The sequence below is a fragment of the Pteropus alecto genome, unplaced genomic scaffold, assembly GCF_000325575.1.
Source record: "Pteropus alecto unplaced genomic scaffold, ASM32557v1 scaffold25, whole genome shotgun sequence".
NCBI lineage: Eukaryota > Metazoa > Chordata > Mammalia > Chiroptera > Pteropodidae > Pteropus > Pteropus alecto.
In genome coordinates this window covers 34,498,698-34,526,042 of record NW_006441955.1, presented here as the reverse complement: position 1 = coordinate 34,526,042, position 27,345 = coordinate 34,498,698, and the positions used below count along the sequence as shown (strand labels likewise).

The window sequence follows — 27,345 nt, the reverse complement described above, 5'->3', positions numbered from 1 at the left end:
GATCCCACTTGTCCTTGCTAGTGGTGCTCCTGTTGGGAGTGGAAGATGCTTCCCTCTACCAGGTTACCTGTTGCCTTTAGGTGAGGGAAGGTAGTCTGTGGTAGTACAAAGAATGTTTTCTGGATTTGGTGTTGTCATGAGTTCTCCTTGCCTGTGCTTTCCATCTACACACTACTGTGTGGGGGAAGGCAATTTCTCACCTAGCAACGAAGGATACTGCTTTTATTGTTAGCAGAGCTTCCAGTTGATACCCCTTGCTGCTTTTGCTAAGGTTATCTGGTTGGGACTACTTGTTGGTCCAGGGACGGAATGAAACTATCTGGCTGCCTTCTGGTGTACTTTATTGGGAAAGTGGGTCTGAGTAACCTTCTATTGTGTGCAGGGTCCTAAGGTATCCTTCCACTATCTTCCAGTCCCAAGTTCCCTAACAAGTTTATCTTCCTCTTGCCACCTTTCAGATTTTTCCTTTGGTTATCTCTTCTGTTATTTCTGGTTTTATAATTGTACTACTGAGTAGAGGGGAGCACGGAGGGATGTGTCTAGACCAAAAGTGACATAATTCCAATCTATGTTAATTACTATATCTTATTTATCTTGAATAAAATTATTTTCATGAAAACCATTAGATTTAAAATCTTTAAATAATTTGCCTTTTTAAAAAATAGTAGAATATATAATTAGTTGGTATACCATAAGTATAGCAACTGTTATAAAGCAATAATTTTCAAATGTTCTAAATGACAAAGGTGAATTAGATGAGAATAATCTGCCTGTCATTTTATGAAGTGCTTTGAAAAGATCTAAGAAATTTTATAATTATATAAATTTTAGTTTAATCTAATTTAATTTAATTTTATATATAACAGTTACAAAGAGGTTAAACCTTAGCTGTTATATTTACCTGTCTTGTCCACTTCTTCCAGTTTCTTAATATGCCTAACTAGTTTTAAATGAATTATTAGGAAATGGAAGAAAGAACATAATGCCTGGAAGAGAATTCTGCTGTATTGAGTTCTTATGCCAAAATGTCTGTAAAACAATTGTTTTTCTAGTGGCTCTTCTTACACAGTCAAACCTGCCACAAGTAAACAGGTACATTTAATCTATAGGTTAGAGAAATATTTCTAATTTTTGCTGTCGGCTCTTTTTGAAGATATATACCTTGATAATCTCTCTGCAGTATCCTACCTATTATTTATACAGTGATGATGTTGACAAGGATTTTAAAAAATTTGTTTATAAGTACATAGATAGTCTGGAGGGATGTTTGGCCACTGAAATATTGGAATTTCTGGAAATTACCACTTACTTAAAGGATGTGAAACAAAACATTTGAAGTTATGGAAAGTTTTATGGAGTCTTCATCACATAGGCATGATCTATTATTAACTCAGTGTTTAATCTCTCTCCCCTCCCCCAGAGGACGGGGAGGGTAGAGCTGGAAAATTCCAAGCTTCTAATCATGGCTTGGTCTTTCTGATGACCAGCCCCCACCCAGGAGCCCACCAAGAGTCTCTTGATTAGAACAAATGATACTTCTATCACTAAAGAAATTCCAAGGGATTTAGGAGCTCTCTGTAAGATTTTCCTATCACTCAGGAAATTATAAGTATTTTAGGAGCTCTTTATTAGGAACCAGAGGCAGAGACAAAATATTATGTGTCGCAGAGTTCTTTATACATTCAGGATATTTACATCTTATCAGATATATGATTTACTAATATATTCTCCTATTACATAGGTTGCCTTTTCATTCTTACTATATCCTTTGGTTCACAGAAGTTTATAAGTGTGATGTAGTCCCGTTAATTTATTTTTACTTTTGTTGCCTGTGCTTTTGGTGTCACATCCAAGAAATAATGGCACATCCAGTGTCATTAAGTTTTTTCCCTATGTTTTATTCTAAGAGTTTTATAGTTTTACCTCTCATACGTAGATCTTTGATACACTTTGAGTTAATTTTTGTATATGGTATGTCTCAGTCCCTTCTGGCTGATAACAAAATACCACAGACTGGATAGTTTATAAACAAAAATTTATTTCTCACATTGCTGCAGGCTGAAAGTCTGAGATCAGGGTGCCAACATGGTCAAGTATTAGGGTTCTTTTCCGGGTTGTAAACTTCTTATTGTGTTCTTATATGGCAGACTGGAAAGAGACCTTTCTAGAACTTCTTTTATAAAGGCATTATTCTCTTTCCTCATGACCTAATCACCTCTCAAAGACTCCACCTCCTAATAACATCACATTGAGCATTGGGATTTCCACATAGGACTTTTGGGGGAAACACAAACATCTAGATCATAGCATGATATAATGTAAGGTAAGAATCCAACTTCATTGTTTAGCACGCGTTTATCCAGTTTTCCCAGCACTATTTGTTGGAAAGACTATCCATTCCCTATCAAACGGTCTTAGCATTCTTGTCAAAAATTTTTTGATATTTGAAGGGTTATATTTCTGGGTTTTCTATTGTATTCCATAAGTCTGTATGCCTGTCTTTATGCCAGTGCCACACTGTTTTTTTTGAAATTAGGAATTGTGAGACCTACAATTTTGTTTTTGTTTTTTTCCAAGATTGTTTTAGCTATTTGGAGTCTCCTGAGATTCCATATGAAAATTAGAATTAGTTTTTCTATGTCTGTGGAAACTGCCATTGGGATTTTGATAAGGATTTCATTAAATTTTCTTTAGGTAGTATTGACATTTTAATGTTATTACGCCTGCCAGTTCATAAACACTGAATATCTCTTCATTTATTTTGTCATTTTTAATTTCTTTTGGCAGTTTTTGAAATTTTCACCATACAAGTCTTTAGCCTCCTTGGTTAAGTTTATTTCTAAATATTGTATTCTTTTTGAAGCTGTTGTAAATGGAATTTTATTAAATTTTTTTCTTGTATTGGTCATTGTTAGGATATGAAAATGCAGCTGACTTTTATATGTTAATTTTTTCCTATCATTTTAAAATTTAATTTTTTTCAGTTTTATCGAGATGTAATTTATATACATTACTGTATAAATTTAAAGTGTATATCATAATGGTTTGGCTTATATATATTGTGAAATGATTATTGCAGTAAGTTTGGTTAACATCCATCATCTCGTAGATAAAATAAGAGAAAGCAAAAAGAAGAGAAAAAAATTTTACCTTATGGTAACTCTGAGGCTCTCCTCTCTTAACAACTTTCCTATGTACCATACAGCAGTGTTAGCTCTGTCATCATGCTGTATGTTACATCCCCAGCGCTGCTTTATCTTATAACTGGAAGTTTGTGCTTCTTGACCAGTTTCCCCCTTTCTCTACCCACTGCCTTTGGTAACCATAAATCTACTCTGGTTGTCTATGAGTATGTGTGTGTGTGAGAGAGAGAGATAGTGGAATAGTATTCAGCCATAAAAAAGGGAATCTTGCCATTTGCAACAACATGGATGGGCCCTGAAAGAATTATGTATATACAAAATGAAATGTTAGGGAAAGGAAAATACTATTTGATCTCAGTTATATGTGTAATCTAAACACAAACACACACACCACAATTTCTTTATCTACTCATCTATCAGTGAACACTTAGGTTGTTCTTCTCTTGACTGTTGTAAATAATGCTATGAACATAGAGGCCCAGATATCTTTTCGAGTTAATGTTTTTATTTTCTTTTTTTAATTATATATAATCTTTATTAACTTCTAATTGAAATGTAGCATTTCCATGGTAACAAACCACATTACTTGTGACATTGTTATTAATAAGAATTACATTTTATTATATGACATTTATTGTAGAGATCTTAAATTGTTTATGCTCATCTCTCCTTCAAACTCGTGGCAGTTATTAGACACATCATTAGATTTTATTATTTAATGTGTTAAAATATACATGTATTGGTGAGTTATAAATTTGAAAAAATTTAGTTATTGATTTTGAATTTTTCTTTTCAAATACACTTGACATTCAATGTTATATTAGTTTCAGATGCACAGTATAGTGGTTAGAAATTTATATAACTTACAAAATGATCCCCTCAATAAGTCTCGTACCCGCTTGGCATTATACATAGTTATTATAGTATTATTGACTGTGTTCCCTGTGTTGTACTTTACACCCCTATGACTATATTGTAACTGCCATTTATACTTCTTAATCCCTTCTCTTTTGTCACTATCCCTCTCTAACTCCCTCCCATCTCCCAACTATCAGTTTGTTCTCTATGAATCTGTTTCTGTTTTGTTTGTTCATTTACTTTGTTCTTTAGATTCTACATATAAATGAAATCATATGGTATTTGTCTTTCTCTGTCTGACTTATTTCCCTTAGCATAATACCCTCTAGGTCTGTCCATGTTTTTGCAAATGGTAAGAGTTCATTCTTTTCGATGGCTGAGTGATATTCCAATATATATATGTACCTGATCTTTATCCAGTCATCTATTGATGGGCACTTAGGTGGCTTCTTGGCTATTGTAAACACTGCTGCAGTGAACATAGGATTGTATATATCTTTTCAAATGAGTATTTTGGATTTCTTCGGATAAATACCCAGGAATGGAATTGCTGGGTCATAAGATAGTTCTGTTTTTAATTTTTGAGGAACCTCCGTACTGTTTTTCATAATAGCTGTACCAATTTGCAATCCCACCAGCAGTGCACGATTCCCTTTTCTCCACATTCTCACCAACACTTGTTTGTTGATTTATTGATGATAGCCATTCTGACAGGTGTGAGGTGATTATTCAGTTGTTTTCTTTGGTAATCTAAAGTAGCCAATTTTATGCACTTAATAATATTCTGAAACGAGTTTTCTAGATATCAGATTTCCACAGGAATTCTTTCTGAGAGCGTCAGCGGTGGGATGGCAGCTGAGCGTCAGCGATGGGATGGCAGCTGAGTGTCAGCGATGGGATGGCAGCTTGAGGTGGGGGTCACCAGGTATATTGAGGGAGGAACTCAGTTGTCTGCATTCAGGGTGAGGGCTGAAGGAGCAGCTCTTTCCCAGACAGAAATGCTGGCAGAAGCCATTGTTTCTTTGTTGAGCCCTCCCCCTTACTGGCATGCCCTCACAGGGTTCTCTATCAACCTGGCTCTGTGTTTTCATTTTGTTCATATAAATACCCAGCAGTAGAAATGATGGATCGTACAGTAGTTCTATTTTTAATATTTTGAGGACCCTCCATACTGATTTTCCATAGCGGCACCACCAACTTATATTTTTACCAACAGTTTCCCTTTTCCCATATCCTTGCCAGTATTTGATGATAGCTATTCTAACAGGTGATTTTTCATTGTGATTTTTGATTTGCATTTTTTTCTTTTTTTAATAATTTTAAATTACAGTTGGCATATATTAGTTTTAGGTGTGCAACATAGTAATTAGACATTTATATAACTTATGATCACCCCGATAAATCTAGTACCCATCTGACGCCATATATAGTTACTACAATACTATTGGCTATATTCCTTAAGCTATACTTTACATCCCCATGACTGTTTTTTAACTACCAATTTATACTTCTTAATTTCCTCCCCTTTTTTACCCACCGCCCAACCCCCTCCCATCTGGCAACCACCAAAATGTTCTCTGTATCTGATTTGCATTTTTCTAATGATGAGTGATATTGAGCATCTTTTCATGTACTTGTTGGCTATTTGTATTTCTTTTTTAGAAAAAATATCTATTCAGGTTGTGTAGACATGGAGAGCCACGTGTACACACACTCAGAGGTACATTGCCCCCGGGTGAGACCCTAACTCTCATCGTCAGCATTACTCACACATACACTGTTAATATCTTTTGCCCATTTTTAAATTGGATTATTAAAAAAAGAAAAAAATGCAAATGTATTGCATTGCATGAGTTTTTCATGTATTTTGCATATTAACCCCTTATCAAATACATTTTTCTCCATTCTGTAAGGTTGTCTTTTCACTTTGTTGATTGTTTCTTTTGCTGTGCAGAAGCTTTTTAGTTTGATGTAGTCCCACTTGTTTATTTTTTGTTTTGTTGCTTGTTCCTTAGGTTTCATGTCCCAAAAATTATTGCCAATACTATGTCAAGAAGTTTTTTTTCCCTGTGTTCTCTTATGGGAGTTTAATGTCTTCAGGTCTTACATTTAAGTCCTTAATCTATTTTGAGTTAATTTTTGTGATATATAAGATAGGGGATGTGTTGACTTTTGTATGCTGCCACTTTACTGAATTCATTTATTATTTTTGATAGCTTTTTTTGTGAAATCTTTAGGATTTTCTACCTATAAGGTCATGTTGTCTGTAAACAGAGATAACTTTTATTCTTTCCTTTCCAAATTGAATGTCTTTCATTTCTATGTCTTGCCGGGTTGCTCTGGGTAGGACTTCAGTACTGTTAAGTAAAAGCAGTGGAAGTGGTCACCCTTGTCTTATTCCCGATCTTAGAGGAAAGCTTTCTGTCTTTTACCCTTTAGTATGATGTTAATTGTGGGCATTTCATATCTAGACTTTATTACGTTGAGGTAGTTTCCTTGTATTCGTATTTGTTGAATTTTTTTAAATTATGAAATGATGTTGAATTTTGTCAAATGTTTTTTTTCTGGATCAGTTGAAATGGTTATGTTTTTGTCCTTTATTCTATTAATGTGATCGATTATTGTATGTAGAACTATCTGTGCATTCCGGGAATAAATCCCACTTGGTATTGTTTAATCTTTTGAAGGTACTGTTGAATTCTTTTTGCTAGTATTTTGTTGAGGATCTCATTCCCTTTGTGTTTGGATAATTGAAGGTTCACAGATGCTTTTTATAATGAAGCCATATTTCAGTGTATACTGTCCTTTATTCTGTCTTTACTACTAAGGAAAATATGTTGAATGAAATATGATAATATATTTTACAATAGGACAGTATATGGTTGTACATACTTCGTATTAATCCTAACACATAATAATCTTGATACCTGGATTCTAGACCATGGTTTTCAATCATGGCTACATCTTCAGCTCTCTAGCAGATTCTTTTAATATATATATTTTGTTATATATTATGAAATACATAATATTTTAATATATATTTAAGGTTAATAGTGCCAGACCTACATTCTCAAATTCTACAAAGGGAGACTGAACATCGGTAGTTTTTAAAAGGTCTCCAAGTGCAGACATGTTTGAGAAACCTGTTCTAGATGATCTTGACTACATATTAGAGTTGTCTGGGGTTACTTAAAATAAAACAAAACTGTGAACCTTAGCAAAATTGAACCATAAATGCTAAGGAATAAATTCTGCAATCTGTGTTTTTGAAAAGACTTAAGTTTTTTGAAACACAGCTAGGTTTCTGACCACTAGTCCACAATTCTCTCAACTATAGAAGAAGAGAGTTAGCAAACTATTTTAATTAATGTCATTTGCAGAGGCCCCAAATATAAGTTTTTTATATGATGGGCTGAAAGGAGATCCATATTTTATATATCAGGTACATCGTAGCTAAGTTGTTCTCTTCTGACCATTCAGGAAATTGACCTGGGTACCAATCGAGGTAGAGATCCATCTCATTGCAGCATAGGATTGCAGTAATACGGGTAGACAGGACCAAATTTTTTCTCAGGCAAACCTGCTCGTATGTCCAAACAGATATTCTTTGTAAGTTCCAGCATTTAGCATAAATAATAGTGGAGGTGTCCTTACTTTGGTATATTCAGTATACCAAAAATTACTGGTTCTTCACATATATCAGAACAGAACCTTCAGATGCAGTGTAATAATAAACATCTTATTGATTCTATCAAGATGAGTATATTAGTCTTCTAGGGCTGCCATAAGAAAATACCATGGACTGGATGGCTTAAACAACAGAAATTGATTTTCTTACAGTTCTGAAGGCTAGAAGTCCAAGGTAGTTTTGGTTTCTCCTGAAGCCTTTTTGGCCTCCATATGTCTGCTTTCACGCTGTGTCCTTGCCTGGCCTTATTTTCTGTGAGTGTGCATTCTTGTTGTCTCTCTGTATGTTCTAATCTCATAAGGACACTAGTCAGATTGGATTAGGGACCACCCTAATGGCCTCATTTTAATTTAGTTACCTCTGTAAAGACCTTGTCTTTAAATATAACCACCTTCTGAGGTACCTGGGGTTAGGGTTTCAACATATGATATTTGTTGGAGGACAGGGAGGGACACAATTCAGTCTATAAACAGTGAGTTCAATATGTTCTCATATAACCGAATGAATTAATGAATTGAATGACATTACTGGAATTGTTTTCTGTAATGAATATTTACATACTCTTAAAATGTAATAAAATGTAATGCATTGTCAGATATATAACTTTTGATTTGCTATGGCAAGTAGGTATGCATCTGTGTCATCTGAAAAATAAAGTATTTGGAAAAAAGTCATAAATCTGGGAGGGAGTTACAGCCTTATTTTTTTATATCATTAATGATAGAAATTTGTTTTAAAAATTTATTTTGACCCATTTTAATTATCATTATGATATCAGAGAAACAGTCAAAGTTTGTACTGTATGTCAAAATTATACAATTCAGTCTGGAGAAAAATAGTCTAAGAACTGAGAAGGATATCATTGAAACTAAAGTACCAGATCTATACATATATTTGGAGGAAGAACTCCAGGCAGAAAACATTAAGTACAAAGTACGTGGGGCCTAGTCACGGAATAACAAAGAGGCTGCTGTAGCTGGGGTACAGTGAGAATAGGGAGACTGTTTAGGAGATGAGGTCTAGGACTACTAATGCATTGGGTCAGGCATGAACTATATGACACATTACTTTGGTATTTTATATATCTAGCTTTATACTAAAATTTAGTCATTTCTTTTGCTGGTCATGAAATTAAAATATTATTATTTGGGTTCTAGACCCAGTTTCACTGTGTGGAGTGAAAGTTTCCTCCACACCACCAAGCAGTTCTCCAGACACCAGCTGAATGTCCTACAACTCAATTTAATTCTGACTCTATCCACCAAAAGACAGCATCAGATTCCACAGGTTAAGGATTCAGTCGTACAAGACTCTACCCCCTCCCCCAACATACATATACACATTTGCATGCACATACATACCTTTAGAAGCCAATCACAAACCCAAGTTGTTACTAGTACTGCTTCTGACCCACTGATTCTAAGTTAGAGATACCCATGACCTCTTCCTTGAGCTCAGTTAATTTGTTAGAACAGTTCACAGAACTCAGCAATCATATTTACTCACTAGATTACCAGTTTATTATAAAGTATAACTCAGGAACAGCCAGGTGGAAGAGATGCATAAGGTAGAGTATGGGGAAAGGAGGGTGCAGAGCTTCCATGCCCTCTCCAAGCATGCCGCTCTCTGCACTTCCAGCTCTCTGAACCCTGTCCTTTTGGAGTTTTCTGGGGTCTTTGTTATGTAGGCATGGTTGATTAAATCACTGGCTATTGGTGATTGATCAAACCTCCAGTTCCTTTCCCACTCAGAAGGTCAGGTGACTGGGAGTGAAAATTCCCGCCATCTCATTACATGGTTGGCTCCTCTGGAAACAAGTCCCCAGTTTAGGTACTTTCCGAAAGCCGCTTCATTAAAATTAAGACACCTTTATAGTTCTCCTTACTTTGAAAATTCCAAGGGTTTTGGAGCTCTACACCAGAAACTGGGAGGAAGACCAAATTCATGTTTCTTATTATATATCGCAATATCAAAAATAGTCTATCACTTAACAACCTTCAAGAGCTATTTTTGTCATTTTTTTAAATAAGAAAAATAGTCTTATCAAAAATGTTCAAATACAGAAGCATCACGTTACTGCTTGAACTGTCATACTCCTCTCCCTCAATCCCAGATTCACTTGGAGTCCTTCCTAATCCCCAGTACCTCAGTGGGACCTCATTTGGAAATTAAGTCTTTACAGAGATAATCTACTTAAAGAGGGGTCATCAAGGTGGGTCCTAATCTAGTTACTACTAGTGTTCCTATAAAAAGGGAAAATTTTGACACAGAGACAATACATAGAGGGAAGACAATTTGAAGAGACATAAGAAGATCTGTAAGCCAAGGAAAGGCCTGGAACAGATTGTTTTCCTACTCTCCTCACAAGACGGTAACATTGTTCTAAAACCTTCAGGTCTTTTACTGTGTGTGTTTCATTAATTTCTAAAGTAACTTAAGACTTTTAAGAAAATATAGAATTAAAAAACAATAAGCAACAAAAAGTAAGCACCGTAGCATTATATTTATAGTTACTTGTTTTCTAAGAAAAATTTAACATTGAAACTCTTAAGTCTATCATAGTGATACATACTTTCCCCCAAAAAGATTGACCTCTTTTGTTTTGTTAAAAACTTTTGTGCCAAGATATTTTACAATCCTGTTTACTTAAAGTTTATTGAAAGATTGGTTTCTTTCCATTCCTATGTTATATTTCAGTAGAACTTTTTCTGTCGCTTGACCGGTATTTTGGGAAAAGAATTTGCTGCCACTTGGTGGCACTACTTGGCTTAAAAATGAATCGGAATGTTTGCTGTTAACTATGCTATTCTACATAAATGATTAGATTCAGAGGGGAGCTGTTTATTATTAAGCAACTTAATATTATAAATGTTTGATTTTTATTTTGTATGTAAAATAACAATTGGCATTGTAAAATTGAGTTTTATAAAAATATGACATGGAATATAAAAATATAAATTCAAGCTTAGTTTGGTGGGGATGGAAGTATACAGATTTTTGATAGAAATCTCTTTTAGTTCAGGCATCATTTATATTTTTCCTTAATCCTCTTCATCTAAATGTCAGAAAAATATATTTTTAATATTAGAAACAAACATCTTCAACTCTCTTTTAATATTAACACTTTCCAAGATATGTATTTTATTTTGCCTCATATAAAACTAAGTGATTGGATTTTTTCAGGTGATCAAGGTAAGTGAAACATAGGAAAACAGAAAATTTAAATATATTTCATTGTCTTCCTGCAGCATACTGAAAACTCAGACAGTCCTTTTTAAGGTATTTTTATTTTATTTAATTAGAAAAAGGACCCCGAACTGTAAGATGTGGAAAGTTATTATGTTCTCAGATATGATTTTAATAGCTAAAGTATTTATGTAATTATCGACTTCTTCTAGGTTGTATACACAGCATATAAGAGATATCTTTTTTTAGAAATTGGAATATAATACATACAGGTAAGAGCACAGAGTATAAGTATACAGTTTAGTGAATCACCACGATGTAAATACCCCGTGACCACCACAGACCAAGAAATAGAATACTGCCTACAACCCAGAAACTCCCTATAATTCCTTTTCAATCACTCTTTTTCCTGTGTTCTGGAGTAACCACTGTCTAGGCTTCAAAGAATATGGCTTTGTTTTAACCTGCTTTTGAACTTTTATGTAAATAGAATTACATAGCAGTATTATTTGTCTCTGCTTATTTTGTTGGGGAAATTCGTGGATGTTTTCACATGTAGCTGTAGCTAACTTGTACATTTTATCACTGTCTTTTTACTTTTAGCATTTGAATTGAATAATGCTGTCATGAAGATTCTTGTACATGTTTTTTGGGGCACTTGTACAATATTTATGCTGAGTGTATACCGGGAGGAGAATAGCTGGGTCATTCATGTATATATGTTCAAATTTAGAAGATAACAAAAAATTGTTTTCAAAGTGGTTGAACCTATCCCATCAACAGGTTATGAGGGTTCCTATTGCTCTTTATTGTCACTACCATGTGGTATTAATAGCCTTTTTAATTATAGCCCTTTGGGAGGATGCCTTTTCCTGATTCCAAATGAGATTTAGTACTTTTTTATAAATTTATTGGCTGTTTGGATATCCTCTTTTGTGAAGTCTCTTCTGTCCTCTCCTTACCTTTTTAAAATTTTTTACTATTGAGCGTTCAATATTACTGATTTATAGAAGTTACATATTTTATGAATATGAGCCCTATTTTTTTTATTAGAATTTTTGTGGGTTTTTTTTTTTTTTTTTTTTTTTTTTGTCTTTAGGAGTTTTTATATGTGCTAGACACAAGTCCTTTGCTTGATTACATTTGCTGGAAAAATATATCACACTTCGACTTCATTTCCACCCTGTTAATATTCTCTTGATGAAAGGAAGATCTTAATTTTAATGTAGTCCAATTTATCAGTTTTCCTTTATAGTCAGTGTTTCTTGTGTCCTGTTTAAGAAGTCTTTTTCTGCTTCAAAGATAGGAAGATATTCTCTTATGTTATCTTTTAGAATAGTGGTTCCCAAGTAGAGGCAATTTTCTCTTCTCTTACCCCACACCTTTGACTCCCCGGGCAGCTTGTGAAACATTTGGCAATATTTCAAGATATTTTTTGCTTTTACAGCTGGGCGGGTGGAATACTCCTGGCATCTAGTGAATTGGCTAGGGATGTTGTTGAACATCCTACAGTGCACAAACAGCTACCTCTAGCCCAAAGTATCACAAGTGCTGAAGTTGAGGGACACTGTCTTAGATGCTTATTCTTTTGCTTTCTACTTTCTTCCTAGAACTGATTCTGTATATTATTTTGCATATTGTTTGTTATGTGTTTAGATTTGGCTTCTACTTAGAACTGATTCTGAACATTGTGTGAAGTATAGAGGTCACTTCTTTTACCTTATGGATATACATTTTATGCAGCACCATTAATTGAAAAGATTGTCTCTGCACTGCTCTACAGTATCACCTTTGTCATAAATCAAATGACCCACTCGTGGGTCTGTTTCTGGCTGTATTTTTTTTCCATTTGTCTACTTTACCCTTGCACCAGAACTACATTGTTTTAACTTATATTACATTATATCGTCTTTACATTCAAAAAAGCAAGTCTTTCCACCTTGTTCTTGACTCTTTGCATTTCCATATAATTTTTTGTTTAATGCCTACAGCAACTGGTATTCCTAGGTAGTCTCCCATCCAAGTACTAACCAGGCCCGACCCTGCTTAGCTTCTGAGATCAGACGAGATCGGGCATGTTCAGGGTGGCATGGCCATAGACTCCATATAATTTTTTATAGTCACATTGTCAGTTTTATAAAAATTGAATCTATTTTTTAATTTGAGATAGTGTTCACATCTTTATGATATTAAGTCTTCCAATTCATGAAGCCATATTATCTTTTCATGAACTTAAATAATTGAATCTCTTTGTTCTCAAGACCCATTTAAATTCTTAAAAAGAACTTTTGTTTATTTGGTTATGCCAGTGTTTCTCAAACCTTGACACAAGTGACATTTTGGGTCAGATAATTTTTTTGTTTGGGGAAACAAGAATATCCCATTGAATGATAACAATAAGTAACATATTTTTGTGAAAAATATACTTTCCAAAACAAAATTTAGAAGAGTAGCATTGTTTTACATTCTTTGCAAATATCTTTAATGTCTAGCCTAAAGGAAGATAGCTGGATTCTCATACCTGCTTCTGCTTTAATTTTTTGGGATTTCACAAGTCATATTCTGGACAACTCCATTGTGCACTTGTAAGAAAATGAGAATAAAAAAGGCAAATAAGGTCTTAGTATTATTAAGAAAATAGTTGTGAATTTGATGATTCTCTAGTAGAGTTTCAGGGACCCCCAGGAGATCCGCAGACTTCACTTTTGGGACCTGTTGCCCTAGAGATTGCAACATGCATCCTTGACTTATAAGAGTCTGATTCAAAATTATTTTGTATCAGATGATGCAAGGAACCTAAAACATTTTAATTCCATTAATTCCCTGCTTACCCCTTGCTCAGTTTATTTGCTATAATACTTACGTATTTTTTAACTCCACATGTACTTTAATCTCCATAAGACAGCATCAATATTTTGTCAGATTTAAAATTTACCCACATAGTTATTTTTATCACTTTTTCTTCCTGCATCTTCAGTTCTCCATCTGTGATTTTTTTTTTTTTTTTCTAAAGCACATCCTTTAGTATATAACCTTTGGTGTAGATTTGTGCTGAGAAATCCTCTCAGATTTTGTTGTCTGGTCATGTTCTGTATTTCACCACTTTTGAATTATAGTTTTGTAATGGTTGGAATTCTGGATTGGCAGCTGGTTTTTTTTTTTTTTTTTTTTAATGAAGATATTATTCTTTTGTGTTCTGTTTTCTGTTGTTTCTGTTGAGAAATTAGCTTGGTTTTATCAATGCCTTTGAGCCAAAATGAGCAACAAGATGACCTATAGTTGAATAAGTTTTTTACAGTGAAGGATATGCACACTACAGGGCACCTGTTTGTCTTTTTAAGAGGGTATTTGGTAAGAACCTATGATAGGATTTGGACTTTGCTTGGGTAATTTTAGAGAGGTTCTAAGGAAGTGGAAGTTTGCTCTAAATTCGATGTTGTCAGAACATAGGGGCATTTTATGATTGCCATCTTTCCTTTTTAATTGAGGTGAAATTCACATAACATACGTTAATCATTTTAAGTGTACAATTTAGTGATACTTAGTATATTAGAATATTATGCAACCATCAGCTCTTTATTTCAAAACTGTTTCAACGCCCTTGTATCCATTAAGTAATCATTTTTTATTCACCCCTTCCACTATCACCTGGTACCCTTTACTTTCTGCCTCTGGATTTGCCTATTCTCAATATTTCATATTAAAGGAATCATACAATATGTGACCTTTGTATATGGCTTCTTAGCATAATGTTTTCAAGTTTCATGCAAGTTGTAATATGTACTTCTTTTTTGGCTATTATGAATAATGATGCTATAAACATTCACATACAAGTTTCTTTGTGTACATGTATTCTCATTTCTCCTGGGTGTGTATATCTAGGAGTTGAACAGCTGGGTCAAATGTAATTCTATGTCTCCTCTTTCAGGAAACAGCAAATTTTTCCACAGCAGATGTACCCTTTTACATTCTCACCAGCAATGTTTGAGGGTCTGTATTTCTCCACATTCTCATCAACTCTTGCTATTTTCCAGTTGTTGTAGTTTGTTTATTTGTTTGTTTGTTTGTTTTTAATTAAAGCTATTTGAATAGGTGTGAAGTGGTATCTCATTATAGTTTTCATTTGAGTTTTCTTCATGACCAAGATGTTGATTGAACATGTTTTCCTGGGCTTCTTGGCCGTTTGTATATCTTCTTTTAAGAAATGTCTATTCAGGTCCTTGGCCCATTTTTTTTAAAATTCGGTGGTTTGTCTTTTTGTTGAATTGTTTATATATTCTGGATAGTAAACTCTTAACAAATATATCTTCATACTGTCCTTAGATGCACAAGTTTTTTATTTTGATGAAGTCCAAATTATATTTTTTTTCTTTGGTTCATCGCGCTTTTGGTGTCAAATCTAAGAAACCAGTGCCAAATCTAAAGTCATCCAGATCCATCCTTAGGCCTTCTTCTAAAAGCTTTACAGATTTAGCTCTTATATTTACATGTCGATCCATTTGATTTAATTTCTGTGCATGATATGAGATAGGGGTCCAGCTTCATTTACATGTGACTGTTTAGTTTTCTCAGCACCATTTGTTGAAAAGACTTATTTTTCCCCATTAAATGATCTTGGCAGCTTTGTTAAAAATTAGTTGGCGACAGATGTTTGGGTTTATTTCTGGATTTTCAGATCTATTCCGTTGTTCTATATGTCTGCCTTTATGCTAGTACCACACTGATTATAGTAGCATTGTAGTAAATTATTAAATCAGTGAGCCTTTCTATTTCATTTCTTTTTCAACATTGTTTTAGCCCTTTAGGACCCCTTTCAGTTCCATATGAATTTGAGGATAAGCTTATCTATTTCTGGGGGGTGGGTGGGAAGACCATTAGAATTTTGATGAGGATTGTATTGAATCTGTAGATCACTTTGGAAAGTTTTGCCATTTTAACAATGTTTCATCTTCAAATCCATGAACATGGATAGCTTTCCATTTATTTAAGCCTCCTTTAATTTCTTTCAGCATGTTTTGTTGTTTTCAGCATAAGGAATATAGTCAGTAATATTGTGGTAACTATGTGTGGTGCCAGGTAGATACTAGACTCATCAAGTGATCACTTTGTAAATTATATAAATTTATAACCACTATGCTATACACCTGAAACTAACATAAAATAATACTAAATGTCAGCTGTAATTGAAAAATTAAAAATATAGAATGTTTGTTTCTTGTATAGAGTTCTCTATGTATTTGATCAGTGGTCTTTAAAAATTTTTTTATATCCTCTAAAAGAATTTAGAAATACTGCCATTTTTAAGTTTTTTTTTTTTTCTGAGAGGTAAAAAACAGAGCCATTTAAGGGTTTTGAGGAACATTATCTGTCTTAGATTTTAAAACAATCTGATTATGGCGTTGAGATAGACAGTAGGTGGGCAAGGGTAGATGCACTAAAATCAGGTTAAGAAAATGTTGAAATAATATAGGAGTGAGATATTAGTAGACTTGGGCGTAGCAATAGGGGGAAGTGATTGGATTCTGGATGTAATTTGAAGGCAGCGATAGGATTTCCTGATAGTTTGGATATGAAGTGTGAATAAAAGAATAAAGAAAATTGCTCCAAGGTTATTGACCTGAGTGACTGATGGAGATGGGGAAGGATGCAGATTTGTGTTTGGGAACCTTTCTTTTGTAAAGGGAGAGAAGGATGATCTTGAAAGAGGAGATTGGGTTAAGAAAACTAGAATATTCTCCTTGATCTGTTGACTATAGGGGAGAAGTGTTTAAAGTCTCTCTTTGTGACTGTCAGTTTCTCCTAATACTTATAAAAGTTTATGGTTTATGTACTTCGTGGCCGTTTTGTTTTATGCAAAGGAATTCATCCATGTTATATTCTTGGTAGATCTTATAAATGTATAATATTAATTGGTATACTTTGTTTAATATATAATATTCATCTTTAGCAGATTTGGTGCTTTTTGTCTTAAATTTCATTTGATTTTTCTGATAGTAGAGACATCTTTCTTTTCATCGACATTTGTCTAGTTTATTTTTTGTCATCTTATTTTTAATCTTGGTGTTTCTTTTATAAACAATAAATAACATTTTTAAAAATAAAACAAAACAAATATGAATGCCTTTTCTTAATATATGAACTTTTTACATTTATCGTGAATACTCATGTGTTTGGACTTTTTCTGCTTTCTTATTTTTATTTTTTCTTCGCTATGTTCTGTTGTTGATTTTTATTTTTATTGGATCAAATTTTCTCTTTAATTCTAGAGATTTGAAATTATATATCTTATTTCAGTAGTTACCCTTAACATTTTAACACATTTTTAAAAAGTCAGTGTCCACTAGTCTAACTACCCATGCTAAAGTGTTTTAGGGATCTTAGTTCTCATGTTATTAAATATTATATACTTTTCATAAGAATCTATTTTGAACAATTATCAACTGTTAGATTTAATTGGATGTTTTAGTGGTTTAATTGCTTACTAATTTTATTGTCTTATGTCTTCTTTTCTTATATAGTCTCTTCTCTCTATGCCTGATTATCTCCATGAGTAATTCTCTCATTTATAGACAGTAAACTTTTGGAATCCTTGCTTGTTCAAAAGTGTCTGTGTTTTGTTGTGATACTTGAATGTTAGTTTAGCTAGTTATAGAATTCTGACTTTAAAACTTTTCACATAAGATCCAGTATGATACTGGCAAAAATTATAAGAATGTGGGGAAACAGGAATTCTTATATGTTGGAAGTACACATGCATATTGATAAAAATTTGGGGAAATGATTTGGAAATGTACATTAAAGTAAAAAAATGCACATATAACTTTTTAAAGAACCTATATTATTGAAATAAAAACTGTAAGGCTATAAATGGCTATTTATTGTAGCATGGGTATAATTTCATTTCTATAAAGATAAACACAGAACTTACGTATATACACATATATGTTTATATGAATAAGAGAAAGGAGGATACACCTGACTATTAACATTGGAAGAGAGTGGATAAAATAGAGGAGATTGCAACAAATATGTTCTCCTTTTGTAATTTTTTCAGACAGATTTAATTTATAAAAACCATTTCCCTCAAAAGTCTGACAGCACTACTGATCATGAATTGTGTATTCTTGTTCATTTGTAGCATAGTCTAGTTTTTGTTTTGTTTTCTGGAAATTAGTTCTGAAATTTTCCCAGGACTCGTCAAGTGGCATGTCTTTTTATTTGTCCTGTTGAGCCCTGTTAATCTGAATATTTCTTTGTCTCTTGAGTTCTGAAATTTTTTTTTTATTGTGTCCTCTTCTCCATTCCCTGGTTTCTTCTAAAATTCTCATGTGGTATAATTTGTGGATCTAGACTTTGAGTCTCTTAACTTTTATCTTTTTTTCATTCTTTTCTTGCCCCTTTAAAAAAATATCAATGTTCAGGAGAAATACTTCATTTCATCAGGCTTCTCTACTCTGCTGTTCTACTCACCTTTTGAAGGTCATTTTTGTTTTTTTGTTTTTTTCAGTAGTTTTTCAGAGTTGTCAGCCTCCCACTCAAAACGCATTGTACTTCTTAATTTAAAACACAATATAGTAAGTCACTCTGCCCAGAGGATTCTCTGAAACTCCGCCTCTCCCAACTCACGGCCCCACCCAAGCCACATCCAGGTATGTCCTTGCTTAGTCAGGTTCTCCTTGCTGAACAGTGCCTAGACTCACACTGGTAGAGGCAGCTGGCCTCGGTTTCTGGCGTGGCCTTTTGAGGCAACTATAAGCACAGCATCTGTGGATTGCTTGCTGAATCTTAACAAATCCACACGAATAAGACCGGGAGACTTAGGAGCTTTGCTTGGTACATAGAAACAGACATGGAAAGGCAGCCAAAATAGGAAGACAAAGAAGCAGAAACCATATGAGAGAACAGAACAAAGATCCAGAAATAAGGGAGTCAAGCAATCTAACAGATGCAGAGTTCAAAACACTGGTTATAAAATGCTCAATGAACTCAGGGGAAGTGTAGATGAATTCAGTGAGAACTTCAAAAAAGAGATAAAAAAACATAAAAATGGAACCAGTCTGAAGTGAAGAACACATTATCTGAGATGAGAAGTATATGAAATGGAATAAACAGAGTCAATAAAGAGAGGATTGAACCACTGATATAGAGGATGAGGAAGCTGAGGACACTCAATCAGAATGGCAAGAAAAAGGAAGCCAAGACTATAATAATAATTTAAGGAGCTTATGGGACACTATTAAAGGTAAAAATATCCGTCTCGTTGGGATACTGGAAGGAAAACAAGACGTCGAACAGCTATTTAAAAAAATAATGATGGAAAACTTCCCTAACCTGGTGAAGGAAATAGACATAAAACCTCAGTAGCTCAGAGAGTCCCCAAAACCAGGAACCCAAAGAGGCCCACGCCAAGACACATCATTATTAAAATGCTAAATGTTAAATACAAAGAGCAAATCTTAAAAGCAGCAAGAGAAAAGCAGTTACCTACAAGGGAGCACTCATAATACTGTAGCTGATTTCTCAAGAGAAAGAATGCAGGACAGAAAGGCGTGGCAAAAAATACTTGATGTGATGAAAACCCAGGATCTACAACCAAGAATACTTTATCCCGAAAAGCTGTCATTCAGAGTTGAAGGACAGATAAAGAGCTTTCCAGACAACAATAAGCTAAGGAATTTATCACCACCAAGCCAGTATTACAGGAAATGTTGGAGGAACTTCTTTAAGGAGAAAAAACATGTATCAAAAATAGGAATAAAGAATGGTAACAACTACATTCTTATCAACAATTACCTCATGTGGAAAAGAGTTAAGTGCTCCAGCCAAAAGATAGAGTGGCTGAATGGATAAGAAAACAAGATCTCTACATATGGTGCCTATAAGAGACTCACTTCAGATTAAAAGACACACACACTGAAGGGAAGGGGATGGAAAAAGATAGTACCTCGATGGACCTAGAGGGTATTGTGCTGAATGAAATGATCAGATAAAGACAAATTATCGCATGATTTCACGTACATGTGGAATCTAAAGAACAAAATCATCAACAACAACAAGCAGAAATGTGTGAAATCTAAAGAACAAATAAACAGCAAAAGAAGTAATAAACTCATAGATACAGATAATATTTTGAAGGCTACTAGATGGAAGGGGGATAGCGGATGGGGAAAAAAAGGCAAAGGCATTAAGAAGTACCAATGGATAGTTGCAGAATAGACATGGAGATGTAGTTTGTAGCATGGGGAAGATGGTTAATAATATGTAAGGGGGAAAAGAGGTACTAGATTTAGTGGGGTGACCGCTTTGCAAGTTATGTGGATCTCTGATGACTAGGTTATACAACTGAAACTGGAATATATTTTGTGCCAGGTATAATTTAAAAAATGAATTGTACAGTGTAAATATGAGCAACTAATTGTCTAATACATGTCAATAAAGTGGGGGGGGAGTGGATCAAAATATAGAATCTGAGGATATCAAGTATATTTTGAGTATATTTACTTCTCTTTATTCTTCTAGTGATTAAACTTATAATTTTAACAAACATTCAGATTCTTATATTTCAATCACTATTAATAATAAGTATAACCTCAGAGATAAAATAATGAAAATACACAACACGAATTTCAATCATTTTCAGATTCTCACACACTCAGCCTTTTGGAAAAATTTTTCTGAGATGGTGGCAAGTGGTAAACTTTTAGAGGCTGTGTGCTCACATTCGACTATTATGTAATGTGTCTCTATATAGAATTCTTGAGTCATAATAAAGTTTACCCCAAACTCTGAAGTCATTGCTCCATTAACTTAACACTTCATCTTGACATTGAAAAATCTGATGCTATTCTAATTCATATTCTTTTGTATAAAACCTGTTTTTAGTTTTTTTGTTTACTTGATTGTTTTATTTGAGATTATTATTTCATTCTTTTTAGCAGCCCTTGTCTATGACTTTTCTAGCTATGGTTTTATCTGCCTTGGTATGTCTTTCTCTTCTAGTCCATCTGCTTTCATTTCATTGGTGTTTTATGAGAAAGGAAAGATCAATTCATGTCCTTCATAGACCCTAAGGAATCAGAAACTTTTAAATCCTCAGTGACTATGTCCTTTATCCTCAGAGCACTGGATCAAGCACTGTAATTTCCCTCTTTATTGCTTATTGAATATTATCTCACTGAAGCTCTGCTTTATTCCCACGAGAGTGTTAGAATTCTAGCCCCAGCAACTCAAGATATGCTTCTTCTAATTCTAGCTTTGTGCATTTATCCGTTTATTGTACCCTAAGAGTGGTATAAAGTACCAGTTATCTCGCCCCAGAATAAATTCCTGCTTGTAAGGGCCTCCTTCATCACTAGGAGCAGTGCACAAACTCATCATGACGTTCTGTAAATGAAACAAGTTAATGGCAAGGGTCATAGGGAATTAACACTTAATGAGTAATTACTAGATGGTAGGCCCTGTGCTACATGTTTTATGTACAATCCTTTAAGTAGGTATTATCTGTGTTTTATTGATGAAGCCATGGAAGTTTAAGGAAAGTGGAATAACTTTGCCTTAAGCTAAAAGTCTTGGAGCCATTTTTCAAACCCAAGCATGTCTATCTCCAAAGTCACTTGGTACTGTACTATAAAATTTAGCCAAAACCCTCCTTTTTTGTGAGGTTTTTCTCAGTCATGATATTTTATAGGACTTTCTACCTCTTCTGAAATATAGAATGTGTAATCCATATTACTCACTGGGGACATAATGTATTACTTTTTATTGATAGCTTTTTTATAGATATGTGTCCTGTATAGACTTCCTTACTTAGAGAACAGTACAGTAAAATAAACTACCAGCAATATTTTTTGACTAGTTAATATTAAGAAAAACTAAAAATTTCCCTGAAATTATTCCAGTTTTTAATGTGCTTTAGTCATCTTTTATAAAACAGTAATTTAAAAAAAAAATTATTGATAACATTTTGGTAAATTGGAAATCATGAGTTCTGTAAATCTCTTATGGTTTAAAATTGCTACTCTTAACCATGCCATCATTCTCTCTTCACATGAGTAAACCTGAAGGAAATTTTTAAAATCGTAATTACTTGAATAAAGCTACACATTTGATTACTGATAAGTACTTGCATTTTCTAAATACTACATTGTGTTTTCTTTAATATTTTAGTGAAATTTTGTATTAAATTCACAGTAAATAAATCTCTGGTTTTATAAATGAAACTTCAAAATTGAATATGCAATAAGTAAAAACTTGTTTTCAACTCAAAGGTTAAATCAGAAAAAAGTAGTTGCCGACTTGTGATTTACTATCACAAATTACACACACACACACACACACACACACACACACACACATTTAAAGACAGTGATATGAGAGAGGTGCATGTTACTGTATACTTTGTTTCAAGGAAAGCAAATTTCTCGTATTTGAATTATTAGCGAGTGAAGATAATTGAAGAGTAGTGATTACCTTGGAATACTTTTCTTAGAAGATAATTGGATTTTGGGGAGCCAATTTTAGAGAAAGGGAAAAATGTAAGTTGAGTAAGTGGTAATATCAATAGGATAGTTCACATTCAATAAAAATATTTTATACAAAATAAAACTTTTACTATTTTCATTTTTCAATGAGAGTGTCAGTTTCCAATATAAATCATATATAAATTTGAATTTTCATACTAGAGTTTAAATACGTGTAATACAGGTGAAAGTTTAAGTACTCATTACAGATTATTACAGTATTTTTAAAAATAATTCGAATCCCCTTTCAATAAAATTAAATTATAATTCAGTGAAATAAAATTTATTCTCTGGATGTTATAATGTTTATGTTTACTTTCCATAGACTATAAATAATTTTGTATTTTCTAAATATGATTAATATGTGATTAGCAAATGAATTAATGTAATCTTTATGAATTTTATCGAAATAAAAAAACTTTAAAAATGTATGTACAGATGAATATGTGAAGTTTTGAATTTGAAAGAGCAAAAATGTTTGAGTAAAAGAAGAAACTAGCATAACATTTGTGATGTTCCAGGCAATCTGTTAAGGCACAAATTATCCTTTCAATTGTTATAAGGAATTTCTTGGAAGCCACAATTGTTTGCATTTGTAGTCATGCCACTAACCTCAGTGTGTATATTCTAATGGAACTTGATCCTGTGGAATCCTACATGGTTGGGGCAGAAGTTTCATCAGCAACACTATGGACATTCTTAGCTTTTAAGTTCTTAAACAAATTTCTAGCCTTTCCTGAATAACCATTAGGCAAGTACAGACGTCTGGCATTGAAACCGATTTTGTACTCAAAAGCTTCCTTTGTCACATTTCCTTATCTGTTGCTGATTATTGTCAGTATAGGCACAGTAATTTTTAATGGTGGAATTCTCTTGGTCCTTCAGAATATTTTTAACTCTAAAGCAGTTCATTCCATATCCATATATAATATTTATTTTACCACTTTGGGTATTTTTTATTATCTCTATTTTCACTTCTAATATAGTTATATGTTGTTTCTTCCTAGGACTTTTAATATTCTTCTTTTGCACTTATTGGACATGATGAGTTAATACTTATAAAATATCTCAAAAGTAAGCCCAAACAGCAAACTATTCATGCACTGAAGAACACCAAAAAAAACAAAATTAAATAACAATTTATGGCAAATAATACTAAGTCTCTATTGGTGGAGGGCAAAGATGACACTACTTCTGAAGTGTGGAACTGATACATTTTTCACTTGTGTTAATTATACAATTGTGGTCAAAAGTTTGGTTTGAAAAACATATAAAGAAATTATAACTTTAATTTAAAATAAAACATGAATTCTTGCTAGAACCATGTGCACATGTGCATCATGTAGCCTATCAAAACAGAGATGATTGCTTATCTTGCTCTGACCATATGAAAGCATAAAAGCAATAAGCAGTCATTCCATGCTGAATATGACCTAGCACTCTCCTTTGGTTGCAATTATAATTTATTACCTTGCCTCCTTCAATTGTAAAATTATTGATTAGATCTTAACCTCTGATTACTGAATTACTCATTTGTTTTTCTACTACAGTAGCTTATCATATTATATGATTTTGTCAGATTGTTAAAGGTATGCCACTGTATTCCTGCTCCCTTCCCTTTGTCTTTCTTTTATTTAAGTTATTTGCTTCAATTTTACCATAAAGCAGCTTCTTGATACATATCTGATATATCTTGTATTTAGTATACTTTGTATTTAGAATCACTTTGTGTTGCTAGGTGCTTTTGATCTAGTACCTTACTATTTGTAACATCTTTTTATTAAAGAATACAGATAATACATGGTATCAGGAACAAAACTATTTAAGTTCAATGTTATTTGGTCTTAGGTGGTAAAATCACATACAGATTATTAGTTTGTCATGGCAGTGCCACATGCTGCTGGCAAGAAAACATTATGTGCCCAATGTATTTTTGTTTTATTTTTCTGCTCATTATATATTTTCTAGATGTTCAAATTCAATGACTTTGCAGGGGATGGGGGATTGCCAATAGAAAAACCTCTTTGTTGTTTTCATGGTGAAAATTAGCTCTGTGGCCTCTAGTCATTTGGTGCCATACTTTTTCTTGTTCAAAAATCAAGTTAACTAAAGGATTATTTCAGGTAATTTTGAATTTAGAGAATGTTTTTGAAGTACAGTAGTGTATTTCACTTCCAATTTTAGCTCATTTCAAGTAATATTAAATGTTAATGATGTAATCAAACATTAACAATATACAGTACATATGAGAACATACCTTAGAAATCATTTTATTCAATCTCCAATGCCTTATAGTCCCTTCTGCATTGTTCAACCTGCTGAGCCACTCAATTCATTGTTGTTTAAGACAACCCTTTGCAATATTGAATGGTTCTTGTTTCTAGTTTTTCTTACTCATGAGGTGAAATCTACATTTTTCTGATTTAGACATGTTAATTCTGTGTTCTTCCTTCTATACTCTGAACCTTCAAACATTTGTAAATTGTTAATTGTATTGGCTAATAGGCTAAACATACCAAGTTTTCTCTTTATTATATGGCATGCTGAATGTTCTTATGAATGTTGTATTTTTTAGTGTTTCCTCTCAGTGTGACACCCAGAATAAGATACTACCTGGCTGATATGGTTGTATGGTCTGCTCTGTCTTCACTTGCATTGTAAACTAGGTGAGAGTTGGGTATATATGTTTGTATATTGTGTATAGTATATGTAGGCCTAAATACTGCAGTAATTTTAGATGTAGTATTTCAGTTAATTAAGATTTGTTTTTCAATTAGAATGACAGTTGTGAATTGTTTTCTCTTCTTAACCTAAACCTAGTCTCATCTATGACTGACTAAAGTTGTCGTGTGTTCTCAGGGATAATTTAAATGAATATAGGGTTTGTGAAGATCTGACAAATCCTAACTGTAACTCAGCTAGTGGGTGTCATTATAACTTATTTATAGCTACTTGTGTAATATAGTGATTAACGAACTAATGTAGAACGAGAGCAAATTGTACTATATTTTTGTGTGAAATTGTACTACATGACCAAGGTTGGCATTATATAATAAGTACCCACAAAATATTAACCTGCTTGCAATAAATACAATTAATAATGTACATAAAAGAATGAAATTAAGCTAATATTCTATCAAAAAAGAATTATTCATGAACAGAAAGTGGACAGCATAGATTTGATGACAGGAAGGTTGTATCTAATCTGAATTACTGAGTGACCTAGGAAGCTTGCTCAGAGGGATTACAGAATAATTATGTTAATATGCAATTATCACCTCATTTCTTCTGTAGTAACCTCAAGATGTAGTGTAGTGAGGGTGTTATAGCAAGTGCTGATAGTTTGCAAAAATACTGATGTTTGAGATTTCTGAGACAATAAGTCTAGCTTGCGGCATATAAGTGATGATCTGTCATCTTGAAGACAGATCTGACCTTTGTACTTTTTTTTTTAATGCTCACAGTATATAACTACAGGCAGTTATAGCTGTAGAACTCATTATGATTTTCTAGAAAGTGAAATGTTTTATGTAGATTAAAAATTCCATTTGCAGCTTTTTATAAAGTGCGTGATTTTTTTTTTTAAAGAACATTTTAAAATTCAGTTAAAGGAAAATTTCTACAGTTATATCATTACACAGAAGATTAAAGTTATAGTGTCTAAACATTTTATAAAAGATTCTAATTGGTAGAGCAAATTCATTGAAATTTAGGGAGTCTAAACAATATAACATTAGTTTATTTATTCATTAGTTTTCTTTTTTAAAACTTAATAATGCCTACCTTAAAATATGTCCTCTACTTAGTTATATTAACATAAACTGTTGTTAATGGCTCTGTTGTGTATATTTGACTATGTAAAGATAGTTGGAAAAGCTGTATCAGACAGTGCAAAATTAGCTTGTACATCAAATATTTTCTTGCCTGGATGCCACATAACTATGCATGAATATAGGAAAATAATTTTCGATGTCAAGATTCTAGGTCCATTATTCAGTGCAGCATCTTTTGATGATCCATTGTTCTTCGTTGTATCTCAGTGCAACAGCTATGAGTCTTGAATACTGTTAAGAAAAAAAGTATTTTGAACATTTTTCAGTCTGAAAGTTAAAACAGGAAAAATTTTCATTGTTACTAAAATATTAGCTTACTGAGTCAATTTCTTATAGCATACTTTTTAACTGATGGAGTACATTTTTAATCATGTGCTAATAAAAAATTCTGAAAAAGAATTAACTTCTCTGTTTTTAAGTAGAGATAATCATTAGTTTAGGAGCAAGTAAGGCATATTTCATTACGTAGGTGTGAAGGAAAACTTTGATTGTTAAAGACCTCATTTTATATTATAACAGTATTTTGTAAAGATCTGTGTGTACATATTATTCTTTCTATATTTTTGAGCAAAACAGTTTGAGATCTTCAGAACTTGAACTTACCGAAGGCTCTTATAAAGCCATTCTGGTAATGAGGATGCAGTCTTCGAGCCGACATGATATTCTCATAGTTTGTCACCCTGCTGTTCAGGGGGTACCAATGAAGTCGCTTTAAATGGGAAGCGTCTGTTCCATCTCTGAACCTCTAACACCAGAACAGATGGGTAAAACATGGAACATGGAAGGTTTTACCTCTGAGGTGGTAACAGTGAAGCCACTCATTAACACTGAATTTACCACTTCGTTAGCAACGTTGCTTCCTGTTGAGAAAAGCTAATATAGGCTTTCAAATTGACTAAGCTTGTATTTGTCTACCTCTGTGATTATAATAAGTAGGAACAGAAATGCAGTGTCTTTCAGTCTGGTTGTTAAAATATTCTGTTGTCCATTTAAGATTTGTGAGATTGTTCCTATTTGAGCATATAACTTTTTACACCAAATTTAATGAGAAATCTCAGGAATAAATAATAGTATAGCATCAGTGTTTGCTTTTCATTTCATTGACATTTGCACACTCT

General features: G+C 33.2%; 1 protein-coding gene and 1 pseudogene across 9 annotated transcripts in view; one reads left to right on the top strand and one right to left on the bottom strand.

Annotated features, from left to right (window-relative positions):
- Positions 1 to 27,345, top strand: part of ZNF644 (zinc finger protein 644) — a 96,216-nt gene that overhangs the window by 44,365 nt on the left and 24,506 nt on the right. The gene's annotated exons all lie outside the window — the stretch shown is intronic.
- On the bottom strand, positions 12,858 to 12,976 carry LOC112485794 (annotated as a pseudogene).